The sequence below is a fragment of the Petaurus breviceps genome, unplaced genomic scaffold (assembly GCF_028583685.1).
Source record: "Petaurus breviceps papuanus isolate PSGF00001 unplaced genomic scaffold, PetGlider_PUasm1.0 90752, whole genome shotgun sequence".
Classification (NCBI taxonomy): Eukaryota; Metazoa; Chordata; class Mammalia; order Diprotodontia; family Petauridae; genus Petaurus; species Petaurus breviceps.
This window is the reverse complement of record NW_027187336.1, coordinates 1,998,228-2,024,180: the sequence shown is the minus strand read 5'-3', so window position 1 is coordinate 2,024,180 and position 25,953 is coordinate 1,998,228. Positions and strand designations below refer to the sequence as shown.

Genomic DNA, 25,953 nt, shown 5'->3' with positions numbered 1-25,953 from the left:
TTTTATGCATTTGTAGGATTAAAATCTAGAAAACTTTTTGCCCGGAAAGGATTTGTAGACTTAAAGGGTATTATGTCAGGGCATAGGACATGAGATAGGACATGGATTCTTCCTGCTGAGTCTTTCTGGTGGGATTTTGGAAATATTTTTTGATTCAATACTTGTAATTATCAACCTGCTGTCCTTGCTCTATTTGCTGGTTCTGAGATGACTGAAGAGAAAGCCACCTTTACATACATACTTCTTTAAGATAAAGCTAAGCCCCTAAACCTTATTTCTTTGAGGTGTTCTGTTTTTTTGTTTGTTTGTTTTGTTTTGTTTTGTTTTTCCAAGATGTCATGGGGGCAGTGGAAACAGTTCTGTATTTGGAGTCACAGAATTTGGGTTTGAATGTCATCTCTGCCTCTGTATGACCTTGGGTAAGCCACTTAACTACTTTTGTTCTCAGTTTCCTCATCTGTAAAACAAGGGAATTAGACTAAATAACCTCTTAGGTCTTTTCCCCATTTAAATCCAATTTTTCCTTATTCAGCAGAGATCTAGGAGGAAGCAAAGCTTTCTTATGTGTAAGGCAATTGAGAACTGGCAATGTATATGTAAGGCTGGGACAAAGCATTTGTCCACTGTAGGCCATGTTTTAAAATTACACCTCCTGTGTGTTATTCTGTACCTGAGGCAGAGAGCCTTCATTGTGGCTCATAAGAATACCCACGTACCACAGAGAGCAAAATTTTCTGGAATTAAAAATAGACACAGTTATAAAAGATAATATTGAAAAGTGTTCCTTCTTTTATCTCCCTTGTGTGTTGTGCTCTAGGCCTACCTTGCTCACCCCTTTCCCAGGGTCTGTGGGAGAATATTTAAGGATAATAAAACTGGGTATTTGGACAGTCTCCACTGTGGTCACAGCTCCGTAAAGCAAGTCTAGACCCATCTTGAGAAGTCAGTACAGAAAGAGATTTTTTGGGGGGAAATAAATTACCGCTTTTTTTTTTTTTTACATCCACATTGTATCAGAATCTTTTCTTCTGGGGCCCTAAGATTGGATCGGTTCCAGCCTTTGAATCTTGATGGCAACAGTAGGGTTAATTTAAATCAGGATTAGGTCACTAGGCTAAGGTCACGGATGGGCAGACAGGGATATGGGGAGGAAGCAGAGGCAGCAAAAAGGAAATGAAGTCAGGAGTACAGGAGAACCACTTGACATTAGGCTGTCAAGCCAAAGTGAGGAAAACAGAAGATCAGAGACAGGAGGGGCAGGGGAAGCCTACTGGTTCAAGCTAAGGGATTGGAGGAGCAGGGTAAGACCAGAGCAATAGCCCTCCAGCGAAGACAAGAGTGCCTAAAGGCTTTGAAAACTTGGTTTCAGAATTATCTCTTGCTCTGACGAAGGCTCAGATTAACATTCCATCCCTGCTCTCCAAAAAGCCCAGGATAGTTGCTCTAAGGTCCTGACAGAGTGTGAAGAAATGGTTTTTGGCTAAAAGCATATAAATTTCATTTCAAGCAACACATTCTAATTCAATCCTGTTTCGTTTGAAGCAAACATTTATTAATCCCCATAGAGCATGAGAACTTAGTTCTACCCCACATCTTAGGAAACCAACCTCATTTCAAGGAAATGGGATATTATAGTAGCTTCATTAATTTCTTCTTAGCTGTTTAAGGTCACTCTTTCTTTATCATCATCCTCATCCTCATTATCCTCATCACCATAAAAAAAAAAAACCAACAACGTTTATTAACTGCTTACTTTGTGCCAGGTACATTTATAAAGCGTACAAAGAAAGGTCAAAACATGATCTCTGCTTTCAAGAAGCTCACATTCTAATGGGGAAGGAAGGGAGCCAACATGCCAATAATGATGTACATACAAGATTTAAGCAAGTGGAAACTTTAGAAGCAAGGCTCGGGCAGTGGCAGAGGTGGGGAGGAGAGGGCCCAGGAAAAACTTCTTGAAGAGGTTAAATGTGGCAGAATTATATAACTAGTAAGTAAGCTTCTGAGGCAGGATCTGAACTCAAGTCCTGCAGATTCAAAGTCGAGTTACCATTCACTACAACTACAATCTAGTTTCTGAAAGTTGATGATGTTGATTTGATTCATTCATTATTCAGCAAATATTTGTTAATTCAAAGCAGAGTATTAACATCATCCTAATATGACCTCATCCTAATGTGACCTAATATTAAGAAAAAATTAATTTTCATAGCATGTTCTATGTCCATATTCCCAACTAGGACGGGAAGTCTGAGGTTCAAGTTTTGTGCCTGTATTAAGACACAAATAAAATCTGAAGTATGGTCCCTGTGCTTGAAGATGTGCTACTCTTTTTGAAGAGAGAACATATACACATATGTATATATGTATATGTATACACACAATTAAAAAATATAAAAGAAGAGGAGACATTTCAGGTCACAGATCCATCCCCCACAACCCAACACTCAATCCCTTCTTCTACAGTCTAAACTAATCCGTGGTTTCTTCAAGCAATCTCCATGTGGTATGAATCCAAAACTCTTCACCATTTGGCTTCCCTTCTTGTGATTTACTTTAGCTTATTAACGTCCTCCTGATATTTGACATCCAGAAATGAACACAGTCCTCTAGATATGGTCTTTCCAGGGCAGAACACAGTAGACCCATTATCTTTTTTGCCTTGAAAGTAAACTTCTTTTAATGCAACCCAAAATTGCATTAGTTATTTTTACTATTATGTCACAGTGTCAATTGGTATGGAGCTTATGGTCCACTAAAATCTCCCAATCTTTTTCTTATGAACTGCGGTGCATCCATGCCTTGCCTGTGTGCCATATTTTGGGAAGGTGATTTTTTGAGCTCAAGTGTAACATTTATCCCTATTAGATTTCATCTTATTTGCTTAAGTCCATTGTTCAAGATTTTTTTGGAACCTGACCTTGCTATCCAACATGATAGCATTCCTTTCTGGCTTGGTGTCACCTAAGAATTTGACAAGGATGACATTGATATCTTTCCTCAAACATGAGTGAAAAATGTCAAGTAGCACAGATTCTCTAGGTACCCTACTGGAGATTCCTTTCCAAGTTGACATTGAACCATCCAATGACTACTTTTGAGGGGCACTTTGTAAAGTGCTTAATAAAAAACACCCAGCTATTTTTTATTACTGTTATTGTTGTTTATTTTTATAAGTATGAAAAGAGAAAGGAGTGTAATTTTTTTTTGTTTTCCAATAAGCAGGTAACATAGCTAAGTGAAATGAAGATTATTTATTGAACATAAGAAACCTGGGTTCTAGTCCCAATTTTGTCATTGATTGGCTGTGTTAATTTGGGCAAACCTTCCACTTTGTCTTCTTTAATTTCCTCATCTGTAAAATTACAAGATTGGGCAGGATGATCTCTAAAGGTCCCTCCCTTCTAACTTTGAATAATCATATTAGCAGTGAGATAAAAGAGAGGAGGCCAGAGGTGTGGCAACATGATGGGAATGGGGCCTAAGTCAAGTTATCCTTTTATAGTCTGCATACCTGGACTAGCTTCTGAAAGGAAAGGAGATTGGAGGAGTCTTTGGAATAAAGGAATGGATAGGCTGCTGCTAATGGGAATAGGAGAGAGAAGGAGATCTGAAAGGCTTCTTTGATGAAGTGAAGGGCATAGAGTCAAAGAGGTGAGAAAGATAAGAGATAAAAAGGGCTTTCAAGCCAAAATGAAACAATCTAATATGGAATATAATATGAGTCATGAAAGCATGGAATTTTAGACCTGGAAAGGATTTCCAAACTCGTCTTGTCTAAACCCTACATTTTGTAATTCTTGTTTTGCCACTTTCTAGCTATGTGCAAGTCAAACACTTGTAAGGGACCATTATTATATAGATGAAAAAATAAGAAACTAGGTGAATTGTCCAAGGTCATGCAACGAGTGTTAATGGCAGAGTCCGGATTAAAGTTCAGGTTTCCTAACTTTTCTGGTGGGCATTCTTCACACCACACTGTGATGCTTCTCTCTCTCAACAGCATTGTGCTCTTGCTTTTGTTGTATTCTGAAGTCTTACATGGGAGGATCAGAGACTAAATCAAAGCATACTCATTCATTCAATCCCATAATCACAAAGCAAGCATTCACACAGGATATTAGGCATCACTTAAGAAGTCAAGAAGCAGGCCTCACAGGAAGACCTGGGCTTGCATTCTGCTGCAAACCTTATATGCATGGTCCTGGGCAAGTCACTGGACCTCTATGGATCTCAATTTTATCACCTGTAAGATGGGTTTAACAGTAAAACTTATCTTTCCCAGGATTGTCGTGAGGATCAAATGACACAATGTATGAAAAATACTTGCAAAGCTTTAAAACCTTGACGAAGCAGAGAAAGAACATCAAAGTCACTGCAAATCCTGAATCAGGCTCTAATGAGTTGTGAGTTGCTGTTGTCCAGTGCTGGTAATGGTGGTGGTGGTGGTGATAGTAGTAGTAGTAGTGGTGGTGGTGGTGTTGGTGGTAGTAGTAGTGGTAGTAATAGTAGTATGAGGAGAAGGAGGTAGAAGAGGATGAGGAGGAGGAGGAAGAAGACGAAGAGGAGGAGGAGTTTGTAAGCTCCTTGAGGGAAGGGACTGTCTTTTTCCTGTTTTTGTGTCCCAGCACTTAGCATAGTGCCTGGCACATAATAGGTACTTAATAAATGTTTATTTGAATTAAATAGTAGTAATAAATCACCAATCCTGTTCTGTCTATCATCTTTGGTTTTAGGACCTAAGTCAGCCTTAAGCTTAGGGTCTAAACTCTACAATCCATCATTGGCCCCACATTTAAAGCCTTTCCAACTTCTCAGAACTTGTGCCCTGATGGCATAGCCTTGGAAAAAGCCCAGATCACCTCTACTTCATTATGAAGCATTGGAGGAGGACTTTGGCAGAGAGATATGGAGGAATGCTTTCTCAATGTATGTCTTTCTCGAGCAGGGGGCATGCTTATCTTCCCATTATTCTTCCAATTTTACCACAGTTCATTTGGTTGGAATGTTTCATTAGCTGATCATTCTAACATATATTTTTCTTCTTGCTGAAAGGACTGCTACATTGAGTAATTGTTTAGCAAAGGGTGTTGTAGATGGAGTCGGAGAGACATAGTTTGGTGTTCTGGTACTGTTACTGAGTACTATGTAATTCTGGGCAAGTTACTTACCTTCCCTGAACCTTGGTTTCCTCATCTTATCAGGTGCCAGAGCACTTTTTAGAGCATAACTACAAAACACAAATGTTATTACTGGGACCACCACAGAGGATCATAGGATTTGGAACTTAAGGGGATCTTGAAATTCATCTATTTTAATACTCTCATTTTACAGATGAGGAAATTGAAGTCTAAGGAAATGAAATGATCCGCCCAATACTGAAGAGGGATATAGGATTATAGATTTAGAGCTCACAGGGACATTGAGGATCGTGAAATCCAAACCCTTCATTTTGCAGATGAGAAAACTGAGGCCCAGAGAGGAGACTTAATCTATCCAAGGTCACACAGACAGTGAAGTCTAGATTTGAACCCAAGTTTTCTTAAACAATATCCAGAGTTCTATTCAGCATACCACACAGGTAATAAATCACATTAGAGTAATATCCCTCAGAACAAAGGCTCATCATTTGGTTCCTAATCTGAGTTAAAATGATGTTGAGGGCACAAATAAATGAAAATGGAAAAGGAAATGGCACTGAATTTTCCTTTCCCTCACAACATTATAATAATCCCCAATATATTATTTTCTATTCATCTAAAACAAGCAATATCACATTGGAGGCATTCATCTTCCAAATTCATTCACAATTTCCTAAATCAAAGTTTTTTAATGATTCGTGTGGATGTTCATATAGACATAAAAATATTTCACTTAGGAAAGACCTTGCCAAAGTACAGGTAAAATTATTTCACAAATATGAATTCTCTTAGTCTCACAATGCCTCTCTATGGTAAGTTCTACCTGTTCAGGTACATAGGAAACTGAGGCAGAGGGAAGAGAAAATTTTCCCCAGTTCATGGAGAAAGTCTATCATTGAAACCAAGAAGGGAATTAAACAAATTCCTAAGGCAGTTGGATGTTAGTGCCAGGTTTTTTTCTGTGTACAGCAAAGAGATTTAAAGAAAAACAAGCAAAACATTTTATAAAATGCCAAGGTGTATTCTTTCCTGATAATCATTCTGTCTTGAATTTGTTCTCTCCCTTCTCCCCTGCCCCCCCAAGAGAACTGGGCAGTACTAGCCAGTGCATTTACTCCTCTGAAAATTAAAAGTTCTGTGTACTGATTTTTGAAAGTGGCCTTTTGCTTCCCAGTATATAATTAATGTCTGAAGTAAAGGATAGCTGGATGCCTATAGTGCTTCAAGTTAATAAAATAGAAAGTTCATTGTGTCCTTAAAACTAAAGAAAGTGTTTAATCTAGAAAATGTTTTTTAAATCAAAACTATGCATAATTTCCAAATTCAGTTTCTTAGTAGCTCTCCTGCATGCTAAATTTTCAAGTAGAATAGCTATTATTTCCCACTGATGAACCACAAATGGGTTGAAGATATTTGCATACCTTTTTACACAGAGTATACACCAGTAATCTAACCTCTGATTCTTCTTGCTGAATTCCATTTAATTTGCCATTAATTAGTAAATTGTTATGTGAAATACTGCAAAGCATCTTGGGTGAAATGGCTAGCACAAAGATTATTCTTCTGGAAGCTATCTAAAATTGTTACCACTGAGCAATTTCCATAAAAATAGAACGGCCTTTGGAGCTTTTCTTTTAAAATAAGAATAAAATGAACCAAACGGGAGGAACAAATAAAGGCAATAATAAATCAAAGACAAAAGACAGGAAACCAGCAAAAAAAAAAGTCTCTAGGAAGATACAATGTTAAGTTTCATCCTCCCCCCCCCCCCAACTTACTTCAACTTATTTTTGAATTATAGAAGATGGCGTGGGGGGAAAAAAAACCCAAACAAAACCAACCCAACCCGAGTACAACACTCAAATCTTTACTAAAACATAGTTCCTGGTTTTTGAATCTTTGCAGTAGACTTACTTCACACGCCCTCTGTAACGACAACTCATCAAATCTATTTGCATTTGTTCTGTCAAATGGGGGGGGGGGGGCAGGGGGAAGAGTCATTGCTTTGAATGATTTTCTTTCTTTCATGGAAACAAAATGTACCCCTGATCGGCAGGGCTTTCTCGGCCTTTAAAATTGCTTCCAGTATTTCATTTCTCCCTACTGCCATCCCTGTGACCAAGTCCAAATGAAAGGCAAGTCTCTCCAGCCCCCCTCCCTCTCTGGCTTTCTCTCCTCCTTAGTTTCAATGGTTGATTGAACGCTATGTTAGGTTCAGTGAACTTGGTCTTGGCTTCTGCTCCACCCAGAAACAACGTCTGCTCCAAGGTCTATTTCCATATGAAAGCGGCTGGTATCCCTTCCTCGTTTTGGAATTTACAAGCTGTCCTGGGGGCTCCCACTTTCTGCCTGAAGTTGATGATTTGGGCTTACAACGCGCCGCCCCCTCCCCCCGGCCCCGCCTGACGGTGGCCCCTTCCTCAATTTCTCTATCTACTCTCTTCCCAAGTCTGGCCCTCAGCAAAGAACCGCGAACCTGACTGGGAGAACATGTAGCCTCAGTTTCCTCTAACTCGACTGAGTGATAGTGTAAGATAGGATTTCTTTCTTTTTTAGGGGTTTGGGATGGGGGAGGAGCAGGACAGGGGTGAATGCCAGGGGACGGAGAGGAAAATGTCAGCCTCTTCTAGTCTAACTTATCCAGCACACCCCCGCCCCCCCCGGCCCCGCGGCTCTATACTCAGTCCTTCCTCCAGGGGAACTTTTGCAAGGATGGCAAATGTGGGCTTTCAGAAGAGCCTATTATACCTTGAAGTGCCGCGAAAAGATCCAGGACCACTTAAGCAATCTGCAGACCTCTAATGTTTTAGTGACCTTACTTTGTGTTCACACTTTGGCCAGGAGACAACTGGGAAGGAACAGAAAGGCTATTCTCTCTGGCCTATTTGCAGCTGTCTTTTTAAGCCACCAGTAAATACAGTATCCTTCTTTTCGAGAGAGACGAGACAAGACAGCCTTTCCTTCTGAAAAGTCTCACAAATCTGGGGCACTAGACCGGAGCGTCCCCCACCAGCTCCCTGGGGGATGGCAGGGAGTGGTGCTGGCCGGGACCCCCGAGCAGTCCCTATTAGTTTATTGGCTTACTAAGAAAGGATGTCATGGCGTCTTAATATTTCCACCTTGAGGCCTTTTCCAGGCTCTCCCGGCATAGTGATGCTGGAGTGAAGTTTCGAACAATGCCTGGCTTCTTCCTTTCAGGGAGGGGTGAGGAGAGAGGCAGTGATGGTGGTGGTGGGGAGTTTATGGACTTCTCCTGTTGGGAGAAATACTGCATGTCGCTGTTGTTGTTTTTATTATATCCTCCTTACCGATGTCATTCCGACAGCGGGGACCCAACTGTCTGGGAAATTATAAATATGGTTGTAATTTGGCACTGTGAGGTGGTTGCAGAAACGTTTGTGTGTGTATGGGGGTGGGGTGGGGAACGACGAAGGGAACCTAGCCAATAGGCACCCTAAGCATCGTCCCCAGCAGCCAAATGGCTTTCAGCGCTCTTTTGTTGCAGCTGCATTCCCTGCGGACTCCAACCTTTCAGGCTCAGCTTCAAGGTACAATATGCTTTTCTGAAAGGAGAAATTATTAAAATGCAGAGTGTCTGCTTTTGCAAACCCAAACTCCGTTAAGTTGCACTGGCCGGGTCCCCAAGAAACAGCCTCGACATCATTGCAAATGTGGGCTCTAAGCAAAAACACATGTGAAATCCTCTGCCTTGGAATCCGGCGGCCTTTGAGGAAAGGGAGCTCAGCTGAAGAATGAGGGAGGAAAAATAGAACTGGTCCCACTGTTTGGCAGTCAAGGCTCTTGGTGCCATCTATTACAGGGACAAGGCACCTTCTCTATTGCTTAGTTATAATAAGATAATCCTCTCTGTTTTTATCTTACGGACTTCAAAAAAGATCACCTGGCTTGTTCATTTATTAGGTAGAATGTATCTGTCCTTCATAATGAATTCATATGTAGAGCAGTGACAACAACAGGAGAGTTTGAGGCTTTTGACAGTGCTAATATTGATTACTGAATAGATTAAGAGACATCCAGGAGGAGTTTTTTTCAGGGATCAGATTTTCCTCAGGTGACATTGTTCACAGCATTAGACACAAACATTTATCAACCCAACAATTTTAGCTCTTGAGCAAAATGCCTGGCATCCTAGAAATGTTTTGTCACCTCTACTCTTGCATCAAACGAGTCATCAAGTTTTGTTCTCACATTTGCCTGTGGCAACATTTTGTCAGGCTGGTATGGTTGGGGGATGAGTGGATGTAGAATTTTAAAGAAAGTATTCCCCACTCCCTGCCGGGGATGCGGTGATGTATTATCCTTGGAAAGGTGGTGATGATTAATGACGTCCAGCTTCCTAGAACCCACTCTCTCCTCCCCTCCTCCCCATTCCCTCTTCCTTTCTTGTACTCTAAAAGAGGAACAGTGATCTAGTGACTAACCAAGGGTACTGGATGTCAGACTCAGCTCCAGTCATGTTCTGTGACTCACTAAGGGAACAAGGGCCCGGAATAGGCCTGGGAAATGTAGTCACTTATGATTTATATTTTCAGTTTGGAATATTGCTCACTGACTCCTCCTACATCCACCCCATTCCAAGCTAGCAGAGAGGTCACTCTCCTCCTCCGAACTCTTTTCCATTTAAAAAAAGCCTGCTCCTCTTTCAGGAGGCCTTTTCTGATGGGTGCACTCACTTTAAAGACCTCATACTGAGGATGGGGGTCAACTACAGAAGGGAAGAAAAAATTCAGAATTTTTTTTTACAAGTCTTTTTTCAGTATGAGTTATCTCTCTGCTTAAGTGAAGGCCTCTATTTTGTTAAACCTTGAGACTATGGATTTAGAGTCAAAGCTCCTGGATTCAAATTCTTGTTCTTGTTTTTCCTATCTGTGTGGCTGTGGACAGGTCATTTAACCTCTTGTGACCTTGGTCTTCTCATCTGTAAAATGAGGATGTTGCACTAGAGCATGTCTGGATGGCTTCCTCCCAGTAATAAATCTAGGGTCCTTTGTAATAGTTTTTTTTTACTTTGGGTTCCCAGGGAACAAATTTATGAACTGATAAAGAATGGGACTATGGACTATGGACTAACAAAGAAATCACATATTAGAGCCATTTGAAAGAAATATCTTACCTATGGACAGCTAGGTGGCTCAGTGTCTAGAGTGCTGGGCATAGAGTCAGGAAGGGCTGAGTTCAAATCTGACCTCAGACACTTATAGCTGTATGACCCTGGGCAAGTCACTTAACCCTGTTTGCTTCAGTTTTCTCATCTGTAAAATGAGCTGGAGAAGGAAATGGCACTCCAGCATCTTTTCCAAGAAAACCTCAAAATAGGATCATGAAGAATCAGACATGATTGACACAACTGAACAAAAAGAATCTTGCCCATAATAAAAGTATTCTGTAATTCTATAATTATCAAGAAGCCTGTGCTGAGCACTTGCTAGGAGCAGGAAGCAATAAAGAGATATAAGACATAAGTGCTGTCCTCAAGGAGCTTATAGCATACATTTAAAAATAACTAGAATCACATGCTTGTGCTAAATGACAATGAATACTATAGGAATTCAGAAGCAAGAGTAATCACTGTGAACTGGAGTAGTTTTTATTTGAGTTGGGTCTTGAAGGAAGGATAATAATTAGTGTGCAGCTGAGAGAGCAGGATGCTATTCAAGGGAGAGGAAAATAGTGTGAGGGAACTTGATCAGAGCAAAGACTTTGGGGAAGATTGTGGTAGAAAATAAGTCTGGAGAAGTAAGTATGAAAGAGGATCTTTGTGTCAGGTTAAAGAGTTTGGACTTTGGTGATGGGAAACAGATTTTAAAGTATGAATGTGGCCTATGCACAAATACTGAAGCTGAAGCTTAAATACTTTGGCTACATAATTAGAGGACAGGACTCATTGGAAAAGACCCCTGAAGTCTGGAAGGATTGAAGGCAAAAGGAAAAGGGGATGGCAAAGGATGAGATGAATAGATAGTGTCATGACAACAATGAACATGATCTTGGAGAGACTTCTAGAGATAGGGGAGGATAGAAGGGGTTGGTGTGCTATGGTCAATGGGGTCATGAAAGGTCAGACATGACTTAGGGACTGAACAAAAATAAGTGACCTTTGCAAAATTTCCAGTTCTTTGCCACCATAAAGAGAGCCATTACAAATATTTTAGTACACATAGGTTCTTTTCCTTCTCCCCTAATCATCTTGGGAAACAGATCTAGTAGTGGTATTCAAAGGTTATAGTGGATTCAAAGTGGATCAAAGGGTATAGACAGTTTAATAGCTCTGTGGGCACAATTCCAGATTGCTCTCCAAAATGGTTCATACTTTCACCAACAGTGAATTAGCATCTGAATTTTTTCCATATCCCTTCCAACATTTGTTGTTTTCTCCTTCAAACATTTTAGCCAATCAGATTAGCAGTGGGAAACAAAGGTTTGAATGTGAAAAAATATGAGTGTGACCTATGCAAAGCAGTGCTTTAGGAAGATTAACCTGGTCCTTGTTTGTAAGATAGATTGGTGGGGTGACAGGTGATAGGAAGCAAAGCTATTACTAGTAAGTCTGATGCCCAGGAGTCGGCTAACAAAAATGCACTGAGGCTGGTAGATACCTCAGAGAGAAACCTTAGCAAACCACCATCCCCTTGAATAGAAACGTGGGGATGCTGCTGTTGAGAAATCCATCACCAAAGTAGAGGGCAAGGTGGGGTCTGCACAAGAGAGCCACTTAACTAGGATATAGCTTCCTGTTTTAGCGAATTATTCTTGCTAACTAGGGGCAAAGCTAATTTGTTTCTTCCTGTTGAATGTAGTGGTATTGGTTCCCTTTAAATTTTGACATCCTGGGGAAAAACCTAGGTCTCCTTGATCTAGTTATGGCTCTGGCAAGTTGATCAGATTGTCTCTGTAGTCTCTCTGTGAAAGCTCTAGAAGCTCAGTCAGTCACTCATAGGCTGCAGCAGCTTGAGTGTGAAAATTATTGGGGTCACCTCTGGAGCTAACTTATAATTGGTGTTCACCATCACATATGGCTCTACATTTTGTTTTCTTTAGAAAATCAGAGGACAGAAAAGAAGGTTCCAGTTTATTTCTCAGGAGCAGGGAACAGAGTATATTCTTAACTGTGCATACCAACGGACTAGTTAAAATAAAGGGGAGGTTACTAAGAGCATTAGCAAAGGAAATTCTTTGTCTCTCTTCCAGTTGTGAAATATGGAAGATACCCAAGAAGCTACTGGGGTGGTAAGCTGTAACAGAATTATCATAACCAGGAAAAGTATAAGAAATGTTAAGAAGATCCCTTGAAGCATAATTTCAAGAGAATTCTATAGCCATCAAGATCAATAAAACTACCCAATGTCACTCTAGCGCTGTTACTAGGGTCGAAGCCATAGAAGGAAGATTTGAGGAAAGACCTTGGGTTCATAGAAAATCTATACAATATCATAACTTGGAGTTGTAGCAAGAAAGGGAAAGAGAACAAGCATTTATTTATTTTTAGCATTCACATTTATAAGATTTTGAATTCCAAATTTTCCTCCCTTCTCTTCCCTAGGATGGCATGTAATCTTATATAGGCTATACATGTACAATCATATTAAACACATTTCCACATTAGTCATGTTGTGAAAGAAGAATCAGAACAAAAGGGAAAAAGAACCATGAAAAAGAAAAAAAAGGGAGAAAACGTTCTTCAATCTGCATTGAGACTCCATAGTTCTTTCTCTGGATGTGGATAGCATTTTCCATCATGAGTCTTCAGGAACTGTCTTAGATCATTGTATTGTTGAGAAGAGTTAAATCTATCAAAGTTGGTCATTACACAATGTTGCTAAAGCCATGTACAGTGTTCTCCTGGTTCTGCCTCACTTCATTCAGCATCAGTTCATGTAAATCTTTCCAGATTTTTTGGAAATTTGACTGCTCATCATTTCTTGTAGCACAATAGTATTCCATTACATTCATATACCACAACTTGTACAGCCATTCCCTAATTGATGGACATCCCCTCAATTTTCAATTCTTTGCCACCGCAAAAGAACTGCTATAAATATTTTTGTACCTGTGGATTCTTTTTCCTTTTTAATGATCTCTTTGGGATTTAAATCCAATAGTGCTGCTGCTGGATCAAAGGTTATGCAAAGATTTTTTTTTTTTAAAGCAATCAGGGTTAAGTAACTTGCTCAAGGTTACATGGCCAGTTATTTCTGGGTGTGGTGCTAAGTATCTGAGCTCCGATTTGATCCCCAGGTCATCCCAACACTGGAGCTGGTGCTCTTACTCGCTGAGCCACCTGACCACCCCTATGCAAAGTTTTATAGGTTTTTGGACATAATTCCAAATGAGAATGAACATTGATTAAGTGCCTCCTACATGCCAGGGAGTGTACTAAGTATTTTATAAATATTATCTCATTTGATCCCCACAGCAACTCTGGGAAGTTATGTTTTATTGTTGTTTTTTTTTTTTTTTGGAGGGGGGAAGGCAGGGCAGTTGGGGTTAAGTGACTTGCCGAAGGTCACATGGCCAGGAAGTATATCAAGTGTGTGAGGATGGATTTGAACTCAGGTCCTCCTGACTCTAGGGCCGGCGCTCTATTCCCTCCCCACCTAGCTGCCCCAAACTCTGGGAAGTTAGTTCTGTTTGTTATCCTCATTTTGTAGTTGAAGAAACAGACAGGCAGAGGTTTGAGTGATGTGCCCAAGGTCACATAGCTAGTAAATGTCTAAAATAATATTTGAATTCAGGGATCAGACTTAACTGCAGATCCTCTGCTCTAACCGTTGAACTACTCAGCTACCTTAAGTATTGAGATATCATAGGATCATAGATTTAGAACTGAAAGGGACATCAGAGACCGCCTCATCCAATCTCCTCATTTGATAGATGGGGAAACTGAATCATAGAAAGATGTGACTTGTCCAACATCACACAGGTAGTAAATCCATAGAGGCAAGATTAAAATTCAGGTCCACCGATGCTGCTGTACTACATTGCTGCTTTTTTTTTTTTTTATTTTTCAAATGCTTTATTAACTTCTGATTTTTACATCATTCATTTCCACTAGATTTTGAGTTACAAAATTTCTCCCTGTTTTCCCCCTAACTGCCCCAAAATAGCAGTCCCACAGGATATCCCCTACTCCAATCTGCTCTCTCCCATATTTTCTCCCATAACCCTTTTGACTTTTCCAGTAGGGCATGGTGGATCTCTATGCCCCAGTGCCTGTATATCTTATTTCCCAATTACATGTAAAATAGTATTAATAATAGTACATATATATATATTTAAACATTTTTTAAAGCTCAATTCCAGATTCACTCCCTTCTTCCCCTGTCACCCACCCTTACTGGGAAGATAAGCAGTTCAGTATAGGTTGTACATGTGTGGCTAATGCAAAACAATAACATAGTAGATACATTGTAAAAGACTGACTATATTTCCCTCCCTCCTATCCCACCTTCCACTTGTTCTATTCTCTACTTTGATCCCGTTCCTTTTCAAAAGTGGGTGCTTCCAACTTCCTTCCCCCCAGCTTGCCTTCCCTCTCATCCCCTTCGCCCCTATTCTCCTGTAGGGTGAGATACCCTATTTAGTGTGTATTTCATTCCCTCCCCAAGCCAAATTCAATGGGAATAAGGTTGACCTATTCCCTTTTGCCTTCCTCTTCTTCCCCTCCATTGTAACCATTTTCCCTTGCCTCTTCTATATGATAGTTTACCCCATTCTGTCTCTCCCCATCTCCTCTCATTATATTCCTCTCACCTCTTAATTTCACCTTTTAAGTATCATCCCTTCCTATTAAATTGGTCCTGTGCTCTCTATCTATGTATACCTGTAAACATATATACACACATTCACATATACCATATACCCTCATATATAGACACACACACACACACATATTTCTATTCCCTTCAACTATTTTCATACTGAGAAAAGTTTCATCTGTTACAATTATTGTTTTTCCACGTAGGAATGTTAATAGTTCAATTTTGATAAGTTCCTTATGATTTCTTTTCCCTGTTTACCTTCTCATGCTTCTCTTGCTTCTTCTATATGAATGTCAAATTTTCTATTCAGCTCTGGTTTTTTCACCAAGAATGCTTGAAAGTCCTCTATTCCACTGAATGACCATGTTTTCCCCTGAAACATGATACTCAGTTTTGTTGGGTAGGTGATTCTTGGTTTTAATCCCAGCTCCTTTGACCTCCAGAATATCATATTCCAAGCCCTTTGATCCCTCAGTGTAAAAGCTGCCAGATCCTAGGTTATCCTGATTGTGTTTCCACAATATTCAAATTGTTTCTTCCTGGCTGCTTGTAATATTCTCTCCTTAATCTGGGAATTCCAGAGCCTGGCTATAATATTCCTAGGAGTTTTCTTTTTGGGATCTTTTTCAGGAGGTGATCGGTGGATTCTTTTAACCTCTATTTTGCCCTCTGGTTCTAAAATATCAGGGCAGTTTTCTTTGAGAACTTCCTGGAGGAAGATTTCTAGGTTCTTACTTTGATCATGGCTTTCCAGTAGTCCAATAATTTTTAAATTATCTCTCCTGGATCTATTTTCCAGGTCAGTGGTTTTTCCCAAGAGATATTTCACATTGCCTTCTATTCTTTCATTTGTTTGGATCTGTTTAACAGCATCTTGATTTCTCATAAAGTCATTAACTTCCATTTGCTCCAATCTAATTCTGAAGCAATGATTCTCCTCATTGAGCTTTTGAGATTCTTTTTCCATCTGGCAAATTCAGCTTTTTAAGGCATTCTTCTCCTCATTGCCTTTTTGAGCCTCTTTTGCCATTTGAGTTAGTCTGTTTTTTAAGGTGTTATTTTCCTCTGTCAGGCTGTTGACTCTCATTTCATAATTTTCTTGCATTGTTCTCATTTCTTTTCCCAATTTTTCCTCCACTTCTCTTATCTGCTTCTTAAGGTCCTCTATGGCCTGTAACCAGCTCATATTTTCCTTTGAATCTTTTGGTGCAGGAGTTCTGACTTCACTGTCTGTAATAAGAATTTAAATTTTAAAGATCTTCCCTGCCCCTAGGCTAATGTGCACCTGAAGCCTGGGGTGGGGGAGGCTTGTTTTTCAGTAGATACTTCTTGATTGGCCAGTGAGTCAATAAGGTTGTTACATTCTCTGAGCCAGGAGAAGGCTATATAAGCCCTGATGTGTAGCTTTGTTTTTGGGACTCACTTTGAGAAGTGTTCTGTGATTTGATCTGAATTCTGGGAAGCCGTTGTTGAGAGTCCCCCGGCTTTGAAAAACCCAGAATGTGGAAACCCAGATGTTGACTGGGTATGGATGTAATGGTTGGACAGTTTGGAAATCTGTCTACTTGATGTTTCTGTCTTGATAATTATGCCTGTATACTTTGAGGTTCGGGGTGCTGACCTTTTCTCCTGAACAAGGTAAACGATATATGTCTGACTGATTGAAGTAAGCTTGTTAACCCATTTTGAGTTGCTTTCCTTTAACAAAGCAGATCCAAGAACCTTTGTGAGCAGGCACCTTGGGGACACTGGGGTGCTTGCTGCTACGCTGTCTTCCTCCTGTTCCATGCTGTGCTCCTTTTTGTCCTCAAAATAGGAGTCTAATTTTGGAATCTTCTGTCTGCTTTGTTTCCTTTGCCTGGTCATATCACCCCTCAGTCACTTGACCCCTGGGCTTTTTGCCACAGTAGGACTCTGCCACCAGACAGGGGAGCTTTTGTCCCAAATGCTAGGGTTTTCTCAGCTGCCAGAGGTATTAGGTGGGTGCCCTCTCTGAGGCTTCCACATGCTCTGGCAAACTGGACACACACCCCAGGACCCCCACCCTAGACTGCAATCCAGATTCAAGCAGGTTAAAGCAAGAGTAATTACCCCTCAGACTGGTTGCTTGATTCCCCTACACTCTGCAGCCCAGGAGCTGAAGCTGTCAGGTGGCGCTGGCTGGCTGTGCCGGGTTTCTCAGCAGCTTCTCGCCCTGGGGGCAAAAGCCAACCGTACTCCCTCTTACTGGGTAAAGTCCAGACTGCACTGACCTCTCACTTTGTCCTTCGTGTGTGTGTGTGTGTGTGTGTGTGTGTGTTGATAATTCTGGAAATGGCCACAGCTGCTGCTGATCTGGAGTCCCTCCAGGCCAGCGGCTGGTCAGGCCCTCCCTGGGGCTAAAACCTCCAGTGGAACTGGGAGCCCTGTGCTGGTTGATTTCTGCCAGCCTGTAGGGCTGTCCTCAGTGGGAGGTTAGCTTCTCTGTGTCATTTTGTGGGTTCTGTAGCTCCAAAGTTTGTTCAGAGTCCCCTTTTTACAATTGATTGGGTAAGGTGGAAGCCGGAGCCGCTCAGAGGTTGTGCTTCTACTCCCTACATTGATTCTTATTGTCTATTATTACCCTCTCTTCATTTACAGATGATGAAGCAGATCCCTGAGAGAAGTGACTTATCTGAGAACACAGAAAGTAGTAAGGATCAATGCTGGGGTACAAACCCAATCACATAAACACCAAGGTTAGTATTGTTTTCACTCTCCTACATTCAGCAGCTAGAAATGTTTAAAGATTCAAATGTTTTGGAGGTATAGACCCAGGATGTAGATGATGGGATGCAATTTTGCGTGGTATCCAGATAGTCAAGCATCATGTTGAAGTAACCAGCGGGAGCATGGTTGGTTTCCTTCTTTAGTTTCAGTCCCTTTTTCTGGAAATACTCCAACCTTTGGCTTCCTGATTGTAAAATTCCTGGATGAAAAAGCCAATCTACTGTATTAGGTTTTCTGGCTTTTGCCAAGAAAAGGCTCACCTTTGTTTCTTATAGTAAAATGTAGAGTTCTAGCTCTTCTGCAGATTTTTTTTTCTTTCTTTAAAAAAAAACTATTTCTGAGTCATAAAATAAATCTTTTGGGGATGCTGGGGTGAGATTTGGCTCAGAAATTGGAGGGGAAGGAGGAGAATGATTTCTATCTGTCTTTCAAAGTTTTAAAACACTTCTCAAATGAGTGATGCCTTTTTTCTGTTTTCAAATTACTTTTTTCACAAGAGAATGGTTTAACTGGAAGAAATTTTCTGAATAAATTCAACTTAATCATGAGCTTGATTTTTTCTCTAATAAACAAGCTAGCAAACACTATTTATTACTCCAAAAGGATGATTTTGTGGAAATAAATGAATCTTTCAGAAACGAATCTGTTTGTTTTTTTTTTACAGTTTCTCATGTATCCATATCTATGTATCCTGGTCTCTCAAATCATGGTATTTATTATTGGACGGGTGAGAGGAAGGAGGGAGTGAAGGAGGAAGGAAGAGAGGGAGGGAGGGATGGAGGGAGAAAAAGAGACAGAGAGACACAGAGAGAGAGAGGCAGAGAGACAGACAGAGAGACAGAGACAGAAACAGAGAGAGAAGAGAAGAGAAGAGAAGAGAAGAGAAGAGAAGAGAAGAGAAGAGAGACAGACACAGAGACATAGAGAGAGGCCAGAGAGAGAGAGACAGACAGAGACAGAGACAAAGAGCAAGAGAGAGGGACAGAGACAGAGACAGAGACAGAAGGACAGATAGACACTGGCATATAGACATAGAGACAAATCAGAGATACAGAGAGAGGCAGAGGGAGAGACAGAGAGAGAGGAGATAGAGAGGCAAAAAGAGAGAGAAACACATACAGAGAGAGACTTGAATGTTTGTATGATCAGAAATAGATGTTAAGAATTTGTGCTAATTGGAAATTTGGAGAGGGGCTGGGATTAGGAGACCATTCTATCCCTGGTAGGATCCTGATGATGGTGGAAGTGGTGGTAGCAGCATCAGGATCAAACAACAATTCTGCCTTGCCCATTCTCCCTTAATTCTGGCACCAATGCTGACATTCCAACCATTTACTACAAGGGCATCACTTGAGAAGTAAGAGGTTGGTTGCATTAGGCACAGAAATTTCATCCATATGTTTCTGATTTATTTACATTCATAAAAATGTGATTCTTAAGAGTGAGCTGACATGCAATAATCTTTCTGGGTTTCTCTCTCTCTCTCTCTCTCTCTCTCTCTCTCTCTCTCTCTCTCTCCCTCTCCTTCTCCTTTCCCTCCTTCTTTCTTTCCCTCCCTCTCTCCTTTTTCTTTCTCCTTCCTCACAGAAACACACAGATAGATTTTGCCAAAAGTAAATGAATTTAAATTGCGGGGTCCTCAACACCAGAGACAGAAAAGCCAGAATGGCTCACAGAGTCTCTCCTCTTGCCAGCACCAGGATGGCTCCTAACAATACTCTCTTAATCAGGTTGAAATTGTCCCAAGGATCTGGCTTCTACTCTTCCTCAGGGATCATGGAGGCAAGTAAGTGGGAAGTGGGAAAATGATGCTTTTTTTACCTTGAAAAAAAAAACAACCCATATTTCCCTTGCTTTTATTTAAAATCTACATCCTTTGTTTTATTGCTAACAAAATGACTTTTCCTATTCATGGTTGCTCTATTAAATGGTTTCAGTTTCCTATTCTGTATTTCTTCAAATATCACCAAACAGGAGATTTGGTTCTTTGACTTTGTCCCCACCCACAAATCTCTGCATCTTCTTTGTTATTACAAGTCTGCACTGTGGTGCTTTGTTCCATTGGTACTTCCCGGTGTCTTCCCAACTATCTGGCCCCAGAATTAGATTTTGGAAGCCATATTGCATTTGTTTCAGCTTTGACATCTTCTACAATGAGTCTATTATTCTTGGCCCTTTATCCCTTGGTTTGGTCTATTTATTTGACTGTTGGATGCTCTCTGGGAAGATAGGACTTTCTTTTGAGATAATTTTCAAAGATTAGATATTCGTCTACTAATTACTGTAACTGTTGAATGAGTAATTTGGATCTCCTAAATGACTCTTTTGAAGGCATACTGTGCCATCAAATGTACCTTTAGAGAAATAATTTTGAGGGACAGAAATACAAATACAATTTACTGGCATGGTCAGTGACTATAACCAAGTGAAACATGCATTATTGATGATCACATTTTGTTGCCTAGATTTACCTATTCTGTCAGGACCTCAGCTATTGGAAGACAGGTTGTTGCATTGGTGCTATTTGCCCTCACAAAATCCTTTTAACTCTGCTTTAAAACCTTACTGAATTTTCCATTTGGAAAAATTCAATTTGAAAGATTTACATTCTGGGAAAAAGGGATTGTAATGGGAATGTAAATTTTAAAGATCTTCCCTGCCCCTGGGCTAAAGTGCACCTGGAGCCTGGGGTGGGAGGCTTGTTTTTCAGTAGATACTTCTTGATTGGCCAGTGGGTCAATAAGGTTGTTACATTCTCTGAGCCAGGAGAAGGCTATATAAGCCCTGATGTGTAGCTTTGTTTTGGGGCTCACTTTGAGAAATGTTCTGTGATTTGATCAGATGAAACTCTGGGAAGCCGTTGTCCAGGGCCCCCCGGCTTTGAAACCCAGATGTTGTTTAGTATGGATGTAATGGTTGGACAGTTTGGAAATCTTTCTACTTGATCTGTTTCTGTCTTGATAATTCTGTCTGTATACTCTGAAGTTCGGGGTGCTGATCTCTTTCCCCTGAACTAGGTAAATGATACATATTTGACTGATTAAAGTAAGCTTGTTAACCCATTTTGAGTTGCTTTCCTTTAACAAAGCATATCTAAGAACCTGTGTTGGCAGACACCCTGGGGATGCTGGGGTGCTTGCCGCTACAGGGATCAAGTTCTTTTAACAAAGATAAGTTTTGAAAGCTGTAGGGGAGGGAGATACAGCTCTATTTCTAAGGAGACCATGGTATAGATATTTAAAGTAATGTCTCAAATTAGTTGGGCAGTTAGCTACATGACTTAGTGGATACAGTGCTGGGCTTGAAGTCAGGAAGACCTAAGTTCACATCCAGCCTCAGACACTTACTAGCTGTGTGACCATGGGCAAGTCATTTAACCCTATTTGCCTCAGTTTCCTCATCTGTAAAATGAACTGGAGAAGGGAATGGCAAACCACCCCAATATCTTTGCCAAGAAACCCCAAATAGAGTCATGAAGAGACAGACATAACTGAAATGATTCAATAACAAACTCAAATTAGTTAGCAGCTAGAGATACCAGGTGGGAGGGAGAAAAACCTCCCTCTCTCTCCCTTCTTTCAGAAGTAGAAAGCTGTAGCCTTCTGATTCAGAAGGATTGGTCATGGGACCAATTTCAGAAATTTTGCTGAAGGAATAGAATGGTGAGTCAGAGGAAGGTGGTGTGGTAGTTAGCATACTAGCAAGAATATGAGATTTAAAATAAATCATCTGGGTTTGCCTCCATATTGTGCCAATTACTAGCTTTTCCACCTGGAACAAGTAGTTTTGCTTCTATGGTCTTTATTCTTCTCATCTATAAGATTAATTTCATCTCTAAGATCCTTTCCAGCTCTAATATTTTGTGGTTCTGTGGGAATAGCAGACAACTTTATTTCTACAGAAGCCATCTCTTTAGTTATCTTGAACTCTTTAAGCAGGGAAAATAGCTCGTTTACTTTGGGTTGGGAGAATACAAGTGGCACCCAGAAATTGAGACCAAAATGCTGGAAGGGCATTAAATGTCAAACTCTCAAGAAATCCTGACTCAATTAACCTGTAATGGAGTAATGAAACTCTGAGATAAAGAATCAAAGTGAGCTACACAGCAACAATTACATTTCAATTAAATATAGGAATTGATTGAAAAATTCAATCTAAGAATGGTTAAATTAAGTTGTAAACAGTAAAGATTAGTGAAAAGGGTAATAAATTGATCTTAGAATTTTTTCATTAAAAGCTTTTTCTATTTGTATATTACTTAAGTTTAGGGTTTGATAATATCATTTGACAACTTTTTAAAATGATGTAATTTTTGTGAAAAATGAGTAGAAAAGCAAGCTAATCTTTTTTTTTTTTCCCAAGGAACTCAGTTTAATGGTCAGTATATAGGTTAGATTAATTAACAAGTTAAAAGAATACTAATCCTTGATTGTATGTACCCCAATTTCATTTAACAAGTATAAGTCTTGACTCAAAGGGCCAGTCTTATGGGTCTTTCTCCTCATTAGCAGAGCATGATTATTTAGTGCCCTAAACTTATATGAGGAGTGGGTCAGAGTTGGTGAGATGGAGAGAGAAGAGAGATTGTGGCCTCTTCTGCCTTCTAGTTTCCAGAGAGAAAGATGCATAATTTTACCTCTTTTCATGTCTCTGAAGGGAGAGAGTCTCTGGGAAGAAACTGACATGAAAGGAGTTGGCAATCTCTATCATATTCCTATTTGTAGATTGCTAGATTTGGGAATTTCCCTTGGATAAGATCTTGAACTCTCCTTGGTTGATCTGAGTTACTTTACTCTCAATGGGAGAACTCATTTGCTTTTTACTGTCTAGTATATATTTTCCTTATACATGCTTTCTCTGACTTTCATTTTGCTATTGACTTGAATGAATGAGTTTCCTTGCTATTTGCTACATATTTATTGTGGAACTGGCATCTGGTAATAAGGGGGTCAAGTCTCAGATATGGAGCTCAGGGTACTTCCTCCTCATTAAAAATAGTGATCATGAATTTAGCTTGGATCAAAAAATGACATCCCATAGAAGAATGATGTTAAGGGAACAGATACATATTCTATTCTGGTACCCCCCCTCTCTCAGGAGAGTGGAGTGACCAGTCTCTGGTCATAATCTCCTGTTTCACCTCCCAGCATTAATCAGAGTCCTCCTTGGAGAAGAGTGAGGGGGACTGAGACTAACAATGTCTATTCTTGCCCCACAGTGAGCCACATTAAGATAGACCCATGTGGACATACCCAACCCACAAAGAAAACCAAAATAGGACCCATACACCATACCCCTTACATAAGCATTTGTTAATTACCTGTTATATACAGTGTCCTGTGCTTGACACTAGGGATATAAAGATAAAATCAAACAGTCCCTACCCTAAAGGAGCTTCTATTCTATTGAGAGAAAATTAACATGTGCATAGAAATAGATGAAAATGATATATAAGGTGATTTCCAGGGGAGAGCACTAGCAACTGGAGGGATTAAGAAAGATTTCCTTCAGGACATGGCACTTGACCTGAGTTTTGAAGGAAGATCACGAGGATTCTATGAAGTAGAAATGGGGAAGGAGCACACATAAGGTATGGAGGCACATTCATCCAAAGGTACAGAGATGGGAGATGGAATGTTGTGTTTGAGGAATGGAAAGCAAGCTAGTTTGGCCAGAATGTAGAGCATGTGAAAGAAAGTAATGTGTAGTGAGGCTGGAAAAGAAGACTGGAGCCAGAATGTGAAAGGTGCATTGTCTTTTCACCTGAGGTGCATATTGTAAAGCTTGGTGTCATGTTTGCCCTAATGTACATGGAAATGCCAAGATAAAAATATTTGCTGAGATGCCATTTATTTTTTCATTTTGTTTATCTTTTTAATGTAAATAGTATTTTATTTTTTTCAATTACATGTAAAAACAATTTTCAAAGTTCATTTTAATAAGATTTTGAGTTCCAAATTCTACCCCCTCCTGCCCTCAATCTTCCCCAAGACAGCAATCAATCTGATACAAGTCACACATGTGCAATCATGGAAAACCTATTTTCACATTAGTCATGTTGTGAAAGAAGAAACAAAACAAAAGGAAAAAAACCATGAAAAAAAAACCAAAGTGAAAACAATATGTTTCAATATTTAGTCTACTACTTGGCCCTTTATTTTTTTTAAATGAAGGTGAAGAAATGAAGCCTAGAGAGGTTAAGTGACTTGCTGAACTGGGAGATGTCAGGGCTCAAATTTGAACCCAGGTCATCTGACTCTACCATAAATGCTTTTTCCTCTCTATACCAACATTTGCTACAGGAGGAATTATTGCTTAGTCTAGGTTGGAATAGAAGACATCTGAGTTCCCTCTCAACTGTCTGATCTAGGACTAACCTCTGACCAAAATTGGTTCCTTCAATGTGCACATCTAACTACTTCCCTTTGCTTTGTAGCTATACGCATCCCTTAGGAGATCCAGAAGCTTTCTGCAGACTCATATTCTTTCATATGCTTCTTTGCTTGGAAAAGGTACAACTCATTCTCTTTTACCATCTCTGACGATCTGTCCCCAGGAAGGTTTATTAGCAACTGGGAGTTTCTAGTAGGCCTCAGTTATGTTTAGACTTATGAAAACTGAGAACTTTTGAAATGCAGGGTCACCAAGGCTAGTATAAGAAATTGTCCTGCTTTCTGCCTCCTCATGACTGCCACTGTCTAGGGTGCTCCTTCTATTTTGTCTTGGCAGGAGTTATGTGGGATTCCCCCTGGGTCTGATTGTTTTTTGTCCGAATTAATTGCAATGTTCCCAGGTTCCTTAAAGGTACAGCAGAGGTGTCATTTATTGTACAAGTCCTTTTCTACCCCCTAGCTAGTGTCACTCATCCTCTTGAAGCTACCTTGTATTAATTTGTAAATACTTTGTGCTGATTTACTTGTCTACATGTTTTTCCCAGTAGAATATAAGCTTCTTAAGAGCAGGCACTGCTTAGTTTATGTCTTTCTCTCCCTAGTTTTGGCATACTGCCCACAGCAGGCACTTAATACATGTCTTTTGAATTAAATGCAATTAAATTCATTTTTAGCTAATAGTGTGCTCTACCTGTGTCCTACATTTCTTGCATGACAGTGAGTTACCCAGTATCCTTGCCTGGACTTCTGACTTCTATTGCCTGGCTCCCTGGATTCTGACCATTGCTTGACTCTCACCTATAATTCTTAGGGAAACATCATTAAAAAAAACCTTATTTTTATTTATGTCTTTATTTTAAATAATCTTTAGTTCCGAATACCTCCCCCTGCTCCACTACTCAATTAACCATTTCTTGTCATAAAGAAAAAAAAAAGTTCAGCAAAACCAATTCCTAATCCATAACCCTCTCCCCCACTCCCCTCCAGCAATCTCTGCGAAGATTGGAACAAAGTACTTTGTCTTAAATCTTTTGCAGGGATATACTGATCATCTAGATGGGTTGATGAAAAGTTATTCCAAGGTATGGACCAACAAAGTGTCTTCTGGTCTGGCCCTCTGGTGTTTGTGAGTGAGGTGCTTCCTGGCCCTGACTGGGAGTACAATTTACTGCTCTGAGTTAGGCATATCTAGGATTGTGTCCATAAATATTTACCATTCAGCTTTTTTGGGGGAAAAGTATGTAAGACCTGCATTTAAATTTAATCTATTTTATTAACAGCATTCAAGTTTTTTTCTTTCCATTTACATTCTTGTAATTCTTCGTACTGTTTTTCTGGTTCATCATTCTACTTTAGTTCAGATAAGTCTTCCCCTGCTTCTCAGAATTCTTCATATTTGTTACTTCTTATGACTGCAATATTCTATTACATTCACGTACCATAATTTATTTAGTCATTGCCCCACTGGATGGGCACCTGCTTTGTTTCCAGCTCTTTGTTGCCACAGAACTTGGCAGCTATTGTTACCAGTAGTCCTAATGAGGGCTCCAAACTCTTTCACATTCTGAGACTGCCTGCAGACAGCAGATAAACCAGGAAGAGCCCAGACCTCTGATGTTTCCTTGTAGAATGGCTCCTTAAATTACTGTGGCAGAGTTGATCATTGGAGAATGAAGGAGAGTAAGAGCTATCTTTTCATAGCAGAGCAGCAGGGTTGTGTGTGTATGTGAATCTCTTTTTTGTTGTTGTACAAGAGGGTGGTCTGGCATTCCTGGTTGGTTTTCCCTCTATGTCTATGTTTTCCTGTGCTGTATGTGTTCCTTGCTAAGTCTTGTGTGCTCTGTTGTATGCCATCCAAAGTCTGGGGCACAGAGAACCCCAAAGATTTGGATA

General features: G+C 40.1%; 1 long non-coding RNA gene and 1 other non-coding gene across 5 annotated transcripts in view; one reads left to right on the top strand and one right to left on the bottom strand.

The window, feature by feature from the left end:
* LOC138146041 (uncharacterized) overlaps positions 1–25,953 on the top strand; it is a 306,510-nt gene that overhangs the window by 196,621 nt on the left and 83,936 nt on the right. For 2 of the 4 annotated variants that reach the window (XR_011164368.1, XR_011164369.1), the window contains exons 1-3: positions 7,438–7,670; positions 17,540–17,637; positions 19,256–19,454. This is a non-coding gene — a long non-coding RNA (uncharacterized lncRNA). Of the gene's footprint in view, positions 1–7,437; positions 7,671–17,539; positions 17,638–19,255; positions 19,455–25,953 lie in introns of those variants that run through there. The other 2 variants (XR_011164371.1, XR_011164370.1) reach the window with 1 other exon arrangement.
* On the bottom strand, positions 4,903–5,006 carry LOC138146156 (U6 spliceosomal RNA). The gene has a single exon (XR_011164408.1). It is a non-coding gene; the product is annotated as a U6 spliceosomal RNA (small nuclear RNA).